This window comes from Protopterus annectens, chromosome 4.part0 (genome assembly GCF_019279795.1).
Source record: "Protopterus annectens isolate FY-2018-M chromosome 4.part0, PAN1.0, whole genome shotgun sequence".
NCBI classification, from domain to species: domain Eukaryota; kingdom Metazoa; phylum Chordata; order Ceratodontiformes; family Protopteridae; genus Protopterus; species Protopterus annectens.
In genome coordinates this window covers 1,514,428,715-1,514,444,305 of record NC_056733.1, presented here as the reverse complement: position 1 = coordinate 1,514,444,305, position 15,591 = coordinate 1,514,428,715, and positions in this window count along the sequence as shown.

The window sequence follows — 15,591 nt, the reverse complement described above, 5'->3', positions numbered from 1 at the left end:
GTGAATATCAAATTTTAGATGTTCATCTATGGATACTCCTAGAAGTTTTGTGCGGCTGACAATTTCTGTTTGTGCATTACTTTGGGAGTAGATGTTGAACTTGGCTGTGTTCAATGGGGTTGATTTTTAGGGGTGAAAAGCATGATTTCTATTTATTTGGCTTAAGGGCTAAGTGGTTATTAAACATTCAAGATTTGGTGGAGGAGAAGGCTAATTGAGATTTGAGTTGCAGTTCAGAAATGGCATCAGCTGAGCAGACAATGGCTGAGTCATCTGCATATTGAATAATGACACCACTGGTTATGGATGTGTGGAAATTGTTAATGAATATATTGAATAGGAAGGGGCCAAGTACAGAGCCTTGGGGGACTCCCAAAGAGGTGTCAAGATAAAATGAGAGAGTTTTGCCATTTGACAGCCTGTTGCCTGTCTGTTAGATAGCTGAATACATAGGAGTGAAACTACTAGTTCAATCTTTGGTAGGCTTAGCTCATTGTGTCTTAACGATGAAATCCATACTGATCTACACAGATATGTATTTTGAGCTAGAGCTGTTAATGGTCATTGCCTTTCCATATTGTTGAGTTTCATGTAAAAAAATATAAGATATATTGTTACAGCATAAACCTATACTGCAGGTACATCTAAATGTAATAATTAAATAATAATCCATGAAGACATGTGGGTAACACAGGATTTATCCACTGTTGGTGTGATTTGATCATAAGGGTGAAGCCAGAATGATTAAAAAAAAAACAACATTGGGTAAATCCTCAGTTTCCCACATACAGGAGTGGATTATTGGTCTCACACAATGACATTATTTAAGGAAAAGGTCTTAACTTTTCCAAATAATGTCATTGTATTAAACATATTTTGTGGTCTTCTGCTGGTCTCTGCTTATCTGGGGCACTTAGATGATGTGCTGCCCATGCTCTGCATGTAACAGCTGTACAGAATGTTGTTGTCTCTGGTACTGCCTCCTTTATTCTCACTAATCATTGAAGACTGAAGTTCTCAAATGAGAACTGATTGTAGATTTCTCAGTATACATATATATATATATATATATATATATATATATATATATATATATATATATATATATATATATGTATATCTTCTCAGTGGAGTAAACTATTCGTTTAAGATTGTTTTTATTTTTTTTAAGTTTGAATTTTTCACTTAGTGCAGAGAATGTAAGATAAACTGCTTTAAAAAAATCTTAAACTAACAGTCTGCTCTACAGGGTGGGTCACAAGGATGGTGTTATGGTGTATATTCCAATAGAAAGACTAGCCACATAATGACCCAATTTATTTTTACTGATATATGCCTGATTTACAATAACATGCTGGTTGGGATGTCCTTTCAGTGTGTTCATTTTTGAATAGCAATGAGTCGTTGTTGTATAATTAAAATGAGTCATTGATTTTGGTCCTTTGCCCCTCATTATTTTTTATTTTTTTGTTTTGCCCCTAATTCCTTTGCCAGTGGTTGAGCTGTAAGGTATTTTATTTCTCACAATCAGATGAGCTGTATGCAACCAACTGGCTATAACTGCTGGGTGGGGGTGCAAGTAATTTAACCATCTTGTATGATCATTTTAAGTAGTCTGACTTTGCTCTGAACTCTTCTATTTCTTTCTTCAAACATAAGGCTCTCTTACCATGATTGTGATTTTTTTTCAGTGTAATTAATGTCATTTGACTTCTTCTCTCTGCAAAGTCTTTGTATGCAATACTTTCTCTACCGTTCTTAATGCTAAAACTTCTGCCCTAGTGTACACATCCATACTCTTTTATATACTTTTGTATATATCAGCACTCTCCAGTGCTCTTTTTACCTTAATATTGTTAAACCACTGGATATGGCCAGTTTTTTTTTTATCAAAATGGACATATGAAGTGCATGCAGTGATGTTTCTGTAATTGCTGGGTAAATACATTGTTAGATTATAATGGCACCAGTTCATGTGGCTTTTATGGTTGAAATAACAAATGTATCATCATCATCATCATCAGAAATTCCTCCAAGAATCCTCATAATCATTATTTGAACTTAATGGAATATGTTTACTTCTTGACATGGTTTGATATCGGCTCTAGTCCCTCCAGAGTAGAGAGCTGGTTTAAACAACTCTTTTGATTGTTCCCATTTGCACATTTTGTATCTTTTCTTTATATATCCTTATCGCCAGTTATCAAACCATTCTGATCATATTTATGTCTCATTCAGATGCCTTTCTCCAGTGCTTAGTTCAGCTCTTATGCAAACCCACTCCGCTACTCCTACTCCTTCTTTGTAACCTTTTTAAAGGTTTGACTACATAAAAAAAGCCACCACACAAGTGGTAGAGTGAGGTAGGCCCCCATGCCTCCAATTACTCACAAGCATGATGTCTGTTCCTACCTCTTCTAGTTCAACATGGACTTTAATGAATGAATCAATTATCTTTGATATCTTGACCAATCTTGCATCAACATTTCCTATTGGCATATGCCAGTTCAGGTAAAACACTAATGATGCTACATTGATTTTTATTGTATTGAGTCCCCCTGTCAGTAGAATGCTTTCACCTCTCTTTGACAAAAATATGCTTTAGTGTATGTACCTGAGGTTCTCTAAATTTCTTTGCACTGATACTTCTAAGGTGCAATTTACAACTTATCCTAGATGCTGAGAGTATTTTCTTCATTTATAATGCCACAATAGGTTCTAATTTTTCCTTTCTCCTATTTTAATTCTTGAAATGTGTTTATAGTGTAAAACAAACCTGAATATCTGCCAACTATCTTAAAAATCTGGACAACCTTGGATACCTCAGCTATCAAAATTCAGTAATGTTCAGACAATCCTGATCTTACTCATACCATTCCCTGCTATTCCCTGACTCATTGAGTCTGAAAATACAATAAATTATTGGCTAGACTCCAAAATACTGTTAAACCCAGCACAGAGAAGCTTAAAATGTTGGAGTTTCAACAGAAGGACTTTCAAAGAAAAATGTTATGAGACTGAGTAATAACAGGCCAGTAATTATAAGTCAAGATAGAATGAATCTTTGAAGCATGGGAACAGTTCAGAACTTTAGGATAGATTGACTGACAGATCAGAAATGAAAGAGGTGGCACTATCATTCAAACATACACGTTCCAAATCCAGAATAATACAGTGTAAGTTGATCAGCAATTGTTTTTACTCAGAAAAAAATAAAATGTGAAAAGCATACTGGCAAGTTAACAGTTGAAAGTCATTTATCAATTTTTTCTGGACCTTATAACAAATAAATTCAGAAAGAAAAACTTTGGATTAAGCAGATATTTTTTTCTCCTGTAAACTATTTGTAATATCTAAAAATGTCAGACTGAGTAAATCTCAAAAAGAGGTAAAAGAATTAAAACCATTTAGTGGGCAACAATGTATATTTAATTATTTAGAAAAAACTTTAGCAATTTTGATACCTCATACTTATGAAACATATTTGAAATTATTGTAAGATGTCTTCTTTTTTTTCTCTGCTTTTCTCAGGACTTCACATATATACCACTTTAGAAAACATTGGCTTCCCTGAGGTTAAGGCCACTGTGTTTAAAAGGCTGTTCTCATTTATAGAAGCTAATCTTTGATAAAAAATCATGGTATCCTAATATGTATAAGCAAAGTTATGCTACCAGATTCCAAAAGAAAGCTGCAGTCTTTTCAGCGAATCACAGTAGTACTTTGGTGAATTAAGGATGGATGTGATTCCAAGAGCAACTTGAGGTTACTAGAATATGCTAATGATTGTGGCATATGCTATGTATAGTGTGTGCACACTTATACCTGACTTCAAAATACTATGTGTACACCAGATGACAATAAAGGGCAACAAAGCACTACTGGCTGTATATGCCATTAAATTATAAGAAGCAATCTGTGGAGGCCACATTTATTTGTACCCAATACTTATACATTTTAAAATGTTTAAATATTTTCCTGTGGATTCCACAAAAAAATTAAAAATTAATTATGTTCACAATGCACTTCAGCAAGCCAGTGTTCTATAGGTTAACTCATAGAACAATCTGCAAATGTGCTGTATATCTGCAGACAACCAGCCCAGCAATGAAACAACTTGAATTTATGCCAGTTCTCTGATTAAGAAATAATGCAAATATGCAGAATAGATGGAAATCTGGTGCAAGTTGTGTGTAAGAGATGGGTGCACCCCGCATGTCTTCATGGAGCTGTGAGGTGACACAGTGACACAGCCGCAGTAGAAACAAAGATGTGTGCAAATGTGATTACATCCAAATACAATGACCTGCCAAGTCTAACTTTTGGGTATTCTGCCCAAAGAACCCATAAGTATAAAAGATGACCAGGAGGACACAAAGGACAGAACATTGAGGTGTGGGTGACAAAGGCTGCAGACACATATGCTGCATAGAAAATACAGCTACATATGGGTAAGAGTTTTGACTCATGACACATCAGCCATACAAATGTACAAAAAACAATGAATGATGAGTACCCATTGGTGGTCACATATGAACATAACAGATGACAGACACAGTAATTCATCTGTGACTTATATGTGAGGAACATCATATATACCATACAAGTACCTAAACTGTGCCTTGCTGCAACATATACATTCCATGTGGTAACAACTACAAAGTCCTTATGATAAGGACAGAGGGAAGTACACAACTGATAGACAAGGAGTAATGTAGTGCAGGTATAGCAACCACTGTGGAAAGACTTGTTTGCTTATGCCCTGTAAGTTGTCAATGTCAGAGTAAGAAACAATGCCAAAATATATTACTTGCATACATAAACTGCAGTGTGACTATGTGGAACATTGTGTGTAGTAGCTTCTCTTTTGGGGTAAGGATAGAGTGAAAGTATTAGATGATAACATGCAGTTAAGAGTGCAAATTATAGATGTGATAGAAACACATACTTCACGACACATCATCAGCATGGAGTACCTGAATTGATACCATACTACAGGTAGTGCAAATGTGAATGCCAAACTGAAATGCACTTACGTCATGCTACACATATACCATACCATGTATGGCAGTGCCAGTGGATGAATATAATATCCAGCCAGCAGTTCCATGACCCCAAAAGTGAGAGTAAAACTGTCAGTGACATGCCTGGACACCAGTTGATGCCATTCTTGTATATGTAATTGTATTGCAGAAAAGCAATGTAAAGTCAAATTGTGAGGGAGAACACACAAGTTAGGATTAGCAGGGTACTAGCCATACGTAAGTGGGATTGTTAATTGCATAAGCATGTGTTATTAGACTATAACATGCATGTGTCATGAAGATGTGACGTATACTCATGTCAGTACTTCGAAAAGACATGCCATGGAAAACACTGTTATGCTTTTCCACTTGTGCAGCTAGCTGTGGCAAACAAAAGAAACGAGTATTATTAATGACTTACATAGTATCCGTTGACAACATGATGGTTTGTGATTTGTAGAAAAATGTAATTGCAGCAGAGTGCTCAACATTGTAGTCATAAAATTATGTATATCACAATATGTCTGCCTTACACTGTCATGACAATTTATCATGACATGTCAAACCTATGAACAAATGTATGTGACATTTAAAATGTAGTGACATGCAATGAGTAAAATGATGCAAGAGAAGTATCCATGTGGCATCAGTCTTGTCCAAGGCCATTAACATTTTCAATCTGTTATGGACAGAACACTGGTCATCATTGCCACAGCTTTAGGATGACACAAAACCAACACACACTAGAGTATTGGCCAAGGCAACAGTAACATAGATGAGGTTGCTCATACTGACTGCTTATGTTGTGGCATTGGATATCCATTGCAACTAAGGAAACCTCAGCCTAACAGTATTGTGCTGTAGCACAGTTGGTGGCACCTTATGTTTGGTGATACACAGTAGGGTTCTGTGCAGTGGCATGTGGCATGTAATGTGATGTGTCAGTTAGGAATCTGAGCACGTTGACCCATAACAACAGAATGTGCAAACTGCAGCATAAGTACTCAGCATTAACACATGTCATTTTTAGGGCACAAAGAGGTGTCCTCCATCTGCCATTTGGTGGCATACAGATCATACAGGACATAGAACATATGGTCTGTGTGCTAATGTGACATTGCTCCTCATCAGCTAAGATAAGCTATTCTACTGAACCTGCACCTGATGCCACAATGTCTCAATGCATAGCCAGAGATGCTATGATCTGCTCCAGACTCTTGGGCAACACAAGAACATGGTATGCTGAAAGAGCAAGTGCATGCAGTTCTGTAGTATGACAGTATTGCAACTGATCATGTGCCTGTAACAACAGGCATACACCTTCAGACACACATCCATACATCACCGCCACATGGACAAGTGCTGTCCTATAGATGCCAGTAGTCGATTGTGGAACTTTCTCACCAACACTGTAAGAATTGTATAAGGACAGTTTAAAAGCTCTTCTTCTGGACCAGTAGCTGATGCCTCACTACTAGCAGACTGGCTAGGTTTTCTGTCCTCCTTGTCAGAGGAAATATCTTTGGGTACAGGACCATCACCATCAATGCTGGACAAAGTAAACCTAGGTACAATGCCCTGTGTGTCATTCACTGTGTTACTTACCAGTGCCTTATTGCATCCTGTGTCAGGATCATTGGCCGAGTTCAAAGATGAAGTGGGAAGTGGATGGGTTGCAAGCAAAGAGGCAAGCATACAATCACATATTACACATCTACACACAACAAGATATATGCAAAAATACCTTACTAAAGATACAGCACTGCATTTCTGAGCAATGTAATATTTTATGTACCTGGCTGACGTCGCTATGGCTATACAGCATATGATGGTCCTATAACATAGGACATGTGAGCATGAAGGCAGCATAGGAATATCAGAGGTATGACGGTTAGGTTAGCACTCAATGGGCATGTCATTATTAAAGGCAACAACGTGACATCTACAGTTGTGATATCCTATGGAAGACATAATGTGAAAATGCTTTTAATGTCTGAGTTTTATAATCACATTTGTATAATGTCACTTAGCTGACTATCCATCACATATACCCCTGCAGTCTACATCAAAGTAATGCAGCACATACCTGTTTGTCTTGTCCATGTCTGTGTAGCATGTGATGTTCTTATAATACAAGACATGTGAGCATGATGCCACATAGGGGGATGCTTATCTGGTATATTGTCATTTGAGGAGCAGCATAAATCATACCAGAGTGATATGCTGTGGAAAACATAAAGGAGGTCTGCTGCTAATGTGTGAGACATATGATATCTAAAGTGTTATATGTTAAGAGGCTTAATACATGGCATACCATGGAGTTTAGGTAGGCTAACCTCAGTGTCACTAACCGGAATATAACAACTCCAGCAGAGGTGGTGATGTGATGTCAGAAACAACTGTGTGTCAGTTGATGGAAGAATTATAGCTCTCCCTCTATAGCATCACATTGACTGCAGTGGCCATGTTGCTGTAAGACAATGTCATTCTTTGCACCTCTGTTATAGCCGCTCACAGCACTGACCATACCTCTCAACTGTCCAGATTTTTGCCTTATAATTTTGATGCGTTCCTCATAAAATTTGTGGTTTTCTGTCATATCATGGAAGATTAAAGACACAAAATAGTGGCTTACATTTGAGTTTTCTTTAGAGAATACATGCTAAAAGCAGCCTGTTGGTCCATCTTCTAAGTTTGCAAGAGCAGTACATAAAATCTGTTCCTGATTTTGGGCCTTAGTCTTCCCATTATTTTTGGCTTTTTCAAATTTCTTGCACTTAGAGGTTGAGAGATATGGTTTTCACCATGCTGGCAATGTCATTTCACACCCTCTTCTTCCAAACAGTATCATATATCATTCTCAGCAGATGTTTCCCACGTCCCTTAAGTCATCGATTATAATCTCATTCTCCATGAGGAGAATTTCTCCTTCCTGGAGCATAGTAGACTCAAGTAGAACACACAAAATGCACACCCTGTATGTCCCTTATTGCTCTTCAACTGAACCCAGTTTGCGGTGGAAGAAGGTCAACTGAGTGGTCCACTAACCAAAAATGATGAAACATATCTAATATTAAAATAAATAAATAATATGAAATATTTCCAGTGGTTTCGGTTTGCTAATAATTGTGTTTTATCTGCTAATAAAGGTTTCCATGCTTTCCCTGGAAATGAACCCGCCCTGAAAAAAAAAAATCTATGTGATTTTTTTGCTGGAATAAACTTATTAACAAAAAAAAAGTTGATAAGAAGATCATCTTTAAAATTCCTTCCCATTATGACTAGATGGAATTGAAATAATTAACAATTTATACTTGGAATAAATATTTTATTGATTATCTTTTGACTTATATGTGAAAAAAATTTGCTGACTTGAACTTTAAGTATTCATTAGCTTAATCTCACTTGTTTTGAAAAGTATTGATACTGATTTTTTTTTCCATTTAATATATATCACATGTCTTTCACATCCTTTGCTGTTTCATAAAATATTGAAATGCTCTGTTTGTTTCTGCTACCATGACAAGCAAATCATTCTACTCAAAGAAATATTCTTTTTAGGTCCCATCAGATCTCACCTAATTTTACCAGCTGGCCCCCAGTACCCAGTGTCTGCCAGCTACCCTCTAACCCCCAGGACATACTCCAGGAGACAGTTGTGGATCCTAAGGGTATCCAATTCGAAACAAAAAAAATATAGCTAAGCTTCAGCACAGTGAGCTCTACTCCAAACAGAAAACAAAGAATTCCCCTTGCTGAGTTGAATCCTTCAAAATCAAACTAATTATACTTACTGCACTTTGAGGAAAGTCAGCTGAGCTGGAACCACCAGGTGGATGGCCCAGAGCTAGCAAAAAATCTGTGTAATCTATAAAGGGAAACAAATCATTATTAAAAAACATCTTTGCTGCAAAAAATCCCACACTGTTTTACCGTTTTTCTCAAACATATAATATGATGCAACATCAAGAAGGAGACACAATAGAAACAACTACTACCTATAAAATTAAAATATCTGGTTTAATTACATTGGAAAAGGATACAACTACCAAGAGGCTTAGGGTGATGCAAAGGAAGTAAAAAGACAATCAACTGCTAAGATCAAACTGGAACATAGTTTTTTACTAGACAATCTCAAGACTGCCACACAACCCATAAAATTACTGACCGATAATATATTGAGTCAGTTAACATCAGTAATTATTACATTAAATGAACTTATAAAAAAACTTGACTTCTCAGAAAACAAAATCTTTGACTGTGAGGACCAATTGATCTCAATTCAAAAAGATCTGTCTCATTTGAGTAAAAATATGCCCTTACTAAAAGACACACTTTTTCTACCAACCACAATCAAAGATATTTTAACCATTCTCCTCGGCAATACAAGAACCATTTCCAATATAATAATTGAATGGACTCACCAGCCTCTCTGTTCACCTAAATCACATTACCCCAGGGTAAGTTTATGCATATTTTGTGGACTGGCAAGGTGTGAATTTAATTCTCAAATTTGCCAAAACTAAGAAATGCATAATATTATATGAACATAAAATAACAATCACTCAGGGCTTCTGTATCAGTATAAAATGACAAGACAAAGCTAGACACATTTTGCACTTACTTAAACCAAACCATCATTAAAATTCAAATGCAAGTCTCAGCCAAATTAATATTCACATATCAAGACAACAAATACTTAGTAAATTCTCAAGAAGAAGCTAAACCATTTTGTATCCAACTGAATCCAATCTGATGCATTAAGCTAACTTCTGTCAAGGGTCCAAACCCAGCAAGTATTCTCCTTTTATTTGACTTGGATTCATCAAAGCTTATTCTTACTTCTTTTGTAACTTTGGATGTCAAGATGTCTAGTGACAGCACTGTCTGTTTATATATGGAATACTTTGGCTTGCTTTTAACTACTTCTTGAGTCTGTCTGGTCAGTTTGGCTGATTTTAGATCCAAAACAAAATGGCTGCCATGTTTTATCATGGGTTCCTAGCAAGACAGGTAGAAGTCTTGATTTTTTGCCTTCACCTGATTTATTTCCCAAACTACTTTCAAAGTGTGCACTTCACTATCCTAAGTGGTGCATATTTGTCATTATTTCTTGTTTCAAGCTAAATGGATGCTAAAAAAAAATAATTCACCTCAATTGCTACCTATATTTTCTATGTGACCTTTATACTAAATAATAGCCTTTTCTTGTTTTTTATTTCTAAAATAAAATACTAACTACCTTAACATTTACAGCTTTGGTGAATTATGACTTGTTTCATTTAAATGGTAACCAAATTAAAATCTATCTGAAAATTCTATCATAACAAAAGTATTCTATGACTAAGAATCAACATGTTTTACAAATTCTTTTCAGACCTTTTGTTGGAATCACTTAGTGAGTTATCATGTGATCTGTGTGTGCTAGTGGTGTAGGTTCCTGGGATTGACATCTTAAAAACTTTGAAAGCTAATGTTATTTAAAAAAGTGTTAACTAGATAATCTGTGTGTGCTAGTGGTGCAGGTTCCTGGGATTGACATCTTACAAATTTGAAAGCTAATGTTGTTAAAAAAAGTGTTAACTAGATAATACTGTTGCTAAAATTAGTTACTGTTTTACATCTCTCAACATATTCATATCTTTTCTTGTGACTTTTTCCTTTCTTCTCATTTTAGGATTAATGGGGTTAGGCATATAGGTAGTATGAGATAAATTAGTTCAAATTTTACTTGACAGTATTCTCTACAAGTTAACAACTATATGAAATCAGACCAACTATGTATTTGGATTGCTGCAGTCCTATTATACACGCTATATTGTCTTATTACTTTGGACACCAAGTAAAATATTTTTAATTAAGTTTTGGAGGTATCTAATGGACATGGTAATTTATTCATGGAATCTGAAAGAATTCAAACTGCCAAACAACGTAAACTCTTTACATTTCTTTTACAAATCTGCTACTAGTGTCATTTTTTATTCAGCAATCCCATCTATTATGTAATCAGAATACTTTATTGCACAAAAGATTAATCAAACACTCTGTGCTTGCCGGAACTTGCTCTAAAAATCTGAATTTGAAATTTTTGTCAAAAACTCTGTCCAGGCTCCATTACTGATTCCACTTATGGTTCATTTTGTAGATGGTGCTATATTAGATTTAGAAACAACTTAATTTCTAAATGGTTTCTTTTCCTTGCCCTCTATTTACCCTGTAGTGTACAACTTGACTTTTTATCCCAAGTTACAACCATTCCTAGAAAATTCAAGAACCACTTGTGTGATAGGGTAAGATCGGGATGCAGTAATTAATTCCAAAACAGATGGATCTAGGTCTTACCTAAAAATTTCAGGAGCTATTTTAGATTTCCAAACTGAATTTGAGATTGTGGAGCCAATAAGATTTGCTTCCATATTGGATAATAAATTCACTTTCTACTAGGCATGTTTTAAATTATGGTCACTCATTGACTTTTTACATATATCATCCATTTTTACACAGGAATGTAATCAGTTTTTAACAGACCCCTATACCATATCTAACCAGTCTAAGATCCAAATTTCATTAAACTTTTATTTACCTGCAACAAACACATCTTTAAATAACTCAAACTCTGACCTTATTTTATTATGCAACCCTGAATTAGTCTAAGAAGTAAAAAGCTTCTACAGTGATTTTATTAATAACTTGCCCTCTAACTATTCAAAACATGACATTCTATGGGCTGTATTTAAAGCTAAATTATGTAGTCTCTTAATTAGTTAAGCTGCTTATTTAAAAATATACAAAAACAAAATGAAACTAACATCAAACTTAAACACCAGAAACTGGAAAAAAAGCCTAGCCAAAACTTTGACCCAGCAATTGAACTCCAAATCAAACAACTCAACAAGGATCTTATACTCTTTCCTCACTCTTTCCTCAGGCCAACACGGAAGGACTGTGGCTGACCAAGTTCGCAGATGACTGCAAACTGGGCACCATAATTGACTCTCCAGCCGACACAAGCATCCTCCAAAAGGGCCTCATAGAAACAGACAACTGGTGCCAGAGCCATGGCCTCAAGCTAAATGCCAAAAAGTGTATAGTCATCCCCTTTGGTAAAAACAAAGTGCTCACAAATTACCACATAGGTGGTAACCCATTAAGTACAGAAGAAGTAATTAGGGACCTGGGGACCCAAGTTGATAGCAATCTCTCATTTGACAACCATGTGGCCAAAGTGGTTAGAAAAACATTTTATATAGCCCACCTAATCATGAAGGGATTCACATCTAGATCAGGGGAGGTCATTGTGCCTCTTTACTCATCCCTCATCAGGCCCATAATTGAGTACAATGCCCCTTTTGGGATGTACCTTACCAGACACCTGCAGCAACTGGAAAGACCCCAAAAGTACCTCACCAAGAGGATCAAAGGGCTCAAACAGATGCCATATGCTGCCCAGTTAAAGAAACTCAAGCTCTACTCAGTGGCATACCACCTGCTCAGAGGTGATCTGTGCCTGACGTATAAAGCCATGTCCAACCCGGAATTAATGGACATGCTGCACCTCAGAAAATCCAAATCCCATCGAGCTACTGGCTCAGAGACTTGAACCTCAGCACTGAAATAAATAGGACATGTTGGAGGGACAGATTCATAACCCAGAGGCTCCCTTCACTCTGGAATAAAATCCCAGTCCAGGTTAGGCAGAGTCTCTCATTGACTCACTTCAAGAGGAATCTTGATGAGTGGATGGGAGATCGTAGGTTTACCCCGGGTATCACTTCTGTGTCACTGTTAGACAGAGGCACAGTATACTAACCTCGAAAAAGGGCATAGCAAAATTAATTAAAAAAGGGTGGCGAAAGACAAACACACTCTGGCTAGGCTTATAAATGCCCTAGGGCAGATAGCCTAGTATGAACCTATGAACCTATGAACAACTAATTTGGTATGAAAACTATTCTCTATCCAAATACTCGGAATTTTAATCTAAAAGCATCCCCTTTTATACAAGAACTACAAGAGTAAAGTAATCCCTACCATTCTATACCTGAAAGAATTACAATATTTGAATATTTTACCAGAGTTTATATGACCCTTTGCCTACTACATTCACTACAGAGGATCGAAATTCATATTTTGATCATTTAAAATTTCCCCAGGTAGCCCCATAATATAAGGAAATGCTTTCTAAACCTATTCAAATCTTAAAAAAATTAAACAACTATTAAGAACCTAATCTGCACTGGATTCAGACAGATTCACAACAGAATTCTATAAATTCTTCCAGGATCAACTACTAAATATTTTACTTCAGGTTTTTAAATATAAGTAGTAATGGGATATCTGACTTATATATCAGTAGAGCCAGGACAATACTGATTCCTAAAATCAAAATGATAACAGCAAAGTCAACAATTTGCAGACCTATTGGTCTGATCACTTTAGATCTCAAAATGTATGCCGCTATACTTGCTAACAGACTGATAGCTATCATGCTTACCATTATTTCTCCTTATCAGTCAAGGCCTTTTAACATACAAGACAAAAATCAGCCCAGATAAATACATCTGAAACCTTCCAGCTTTTCAAAGCCTATTATAATGAACATCTGCATATTCTATCCCTAAATGCTTTCAAAGCATTTCCTAAAATAAATGTTTCATTTTCTTTTACAAACATAACCACATTTGGATGCCCCTTTTAATTTATCCAGTGCATAAAGATTCTTTTCTGCAACCCTACAACTAACCTAATAATAAACAAATAGGTTTCTTCATCTATTTTCATCAAGGGAAGCCTCTTTCTTCATGCTTATTTAATATTTATATAGAAGTCTTATTTATTTCATTTGTTCAACTATGCCCCAGCCCTATAACTTTAAAACCCCATTCACAGCATTTGCTGATAATGTTGCTATTTATTTAATTTGTCATAATAGTGACATTACTAAAAATCAATGACACTATCCAAAAAATTACACACTTTGGTAATTAAAAGTTAAACCTACAAAAATCATCACTATTTCCGGTATTGGTTAAAAGCAATTATCATGTTAATCTTTCCAATCTTAATAGTTTCAACATCAAATAATTTATAAAATATTTAGGAATAAACTTATTTTCTTTTCATACACTTAGTCAGCAAACATATAGGATATATGGTCACATTTCACATCAGATATCAAAAGATGGGAACCTATGCATTTCCCTTCCTGTCTAAAGTTGCAGTTATAAAAACTGAACATTTTTTCTGAGAATTTAATTCTTTACCATATCTGCAATTCATTCAAACTCTAAAACAAAATTCAGTCTTATCCACACTCAACCCAACAAAATTCATCTGGCATTCTTATCCCACTAAAATTTAAAACAATAAATTGACATGTCACAAAAAATAAGGGGACATGAGCCTGACATATTTTATATGTATTATCTAATCACCACAACTTCTGATTTCCTAAAGACTATCAGTTTTAAACCTAATAGCAATCAATGGAGTCCAGCTTGGCTAACTATTTGGTATACACCACTTAAATGTCCATGAAGGCTACCTTCCTACTCTCAATATAATATATAACACTTTAAAACTTAAAAAAAAATAACTTTAATAAAGAACAACAAATTCAGGTCAGCTATTATCACCAACTGATGTGGGTTTACTAGAACTAAAATCTACTTCTTTAGCTTGTAAAACATTTTTACATATTACATTTCAAGACATATATTTATTTTATTCCTTTGGCAGTACTGAAACTCACTGATATCAAACAGAATATTCTAAACTGCTTATAACCCTTAATATCAAACACATTCTCTTCAAAAAGTTATGTTTTACTCAATTCATGATTAATAACAATGCCTATCATACCACACTTAATATTTCCCGTTTCAGTCCTTCCTTTCCCAGTAACTGTACTGCATGTGGCTCACCAGATGTTGATTTTCTGCATGATCTTTTGAAACTATAGCTTTACAAGAAACCTTTGGTTAGCAGCAAAGCTGAAATCCAAACAGTATTACCTGAAAAACTCAAGGCATTTTGCCATTCTATAGTTACCTCTACAGAAAATAAATACACTTAGCTTAAAATAGTTTATTACTTTCCTTTCCATAAAAAATTACTATATTATGACTAAATGGAATTTTCTTACCAAAATAAACTGAACTGGATTTGATAAAATATCTATTAATTATATAATGCCTGCAATATAATTCCCAGACATAACCCTAAACCAAACATTGTACTTAAAGTATGGGAATTAGTCTTGAGATTTTTTTGTGACTTATACTATTAATAATCCATTAAGTTCATCAGTCTTTTTTTCACATAAAGTTTACATAGTGCATCTCAAAGGGACATTGTTGTTGCATATAATCTACACAATGCAGTTATTGTTTTTCAATTCTTGCATCTCAACTTGTTGTTTACATTTTCTATTACTTATCTTGTCCAGTTGTTGTTCTTAAAGTAAAATTTACTTGAATGAAAAGCACGTTGAAATAATAATAATAATGATAATAAAAAAAAAACAAAAGGAAAAGAAGAAGAGTTTTATTCAAACACTGGAGCAATA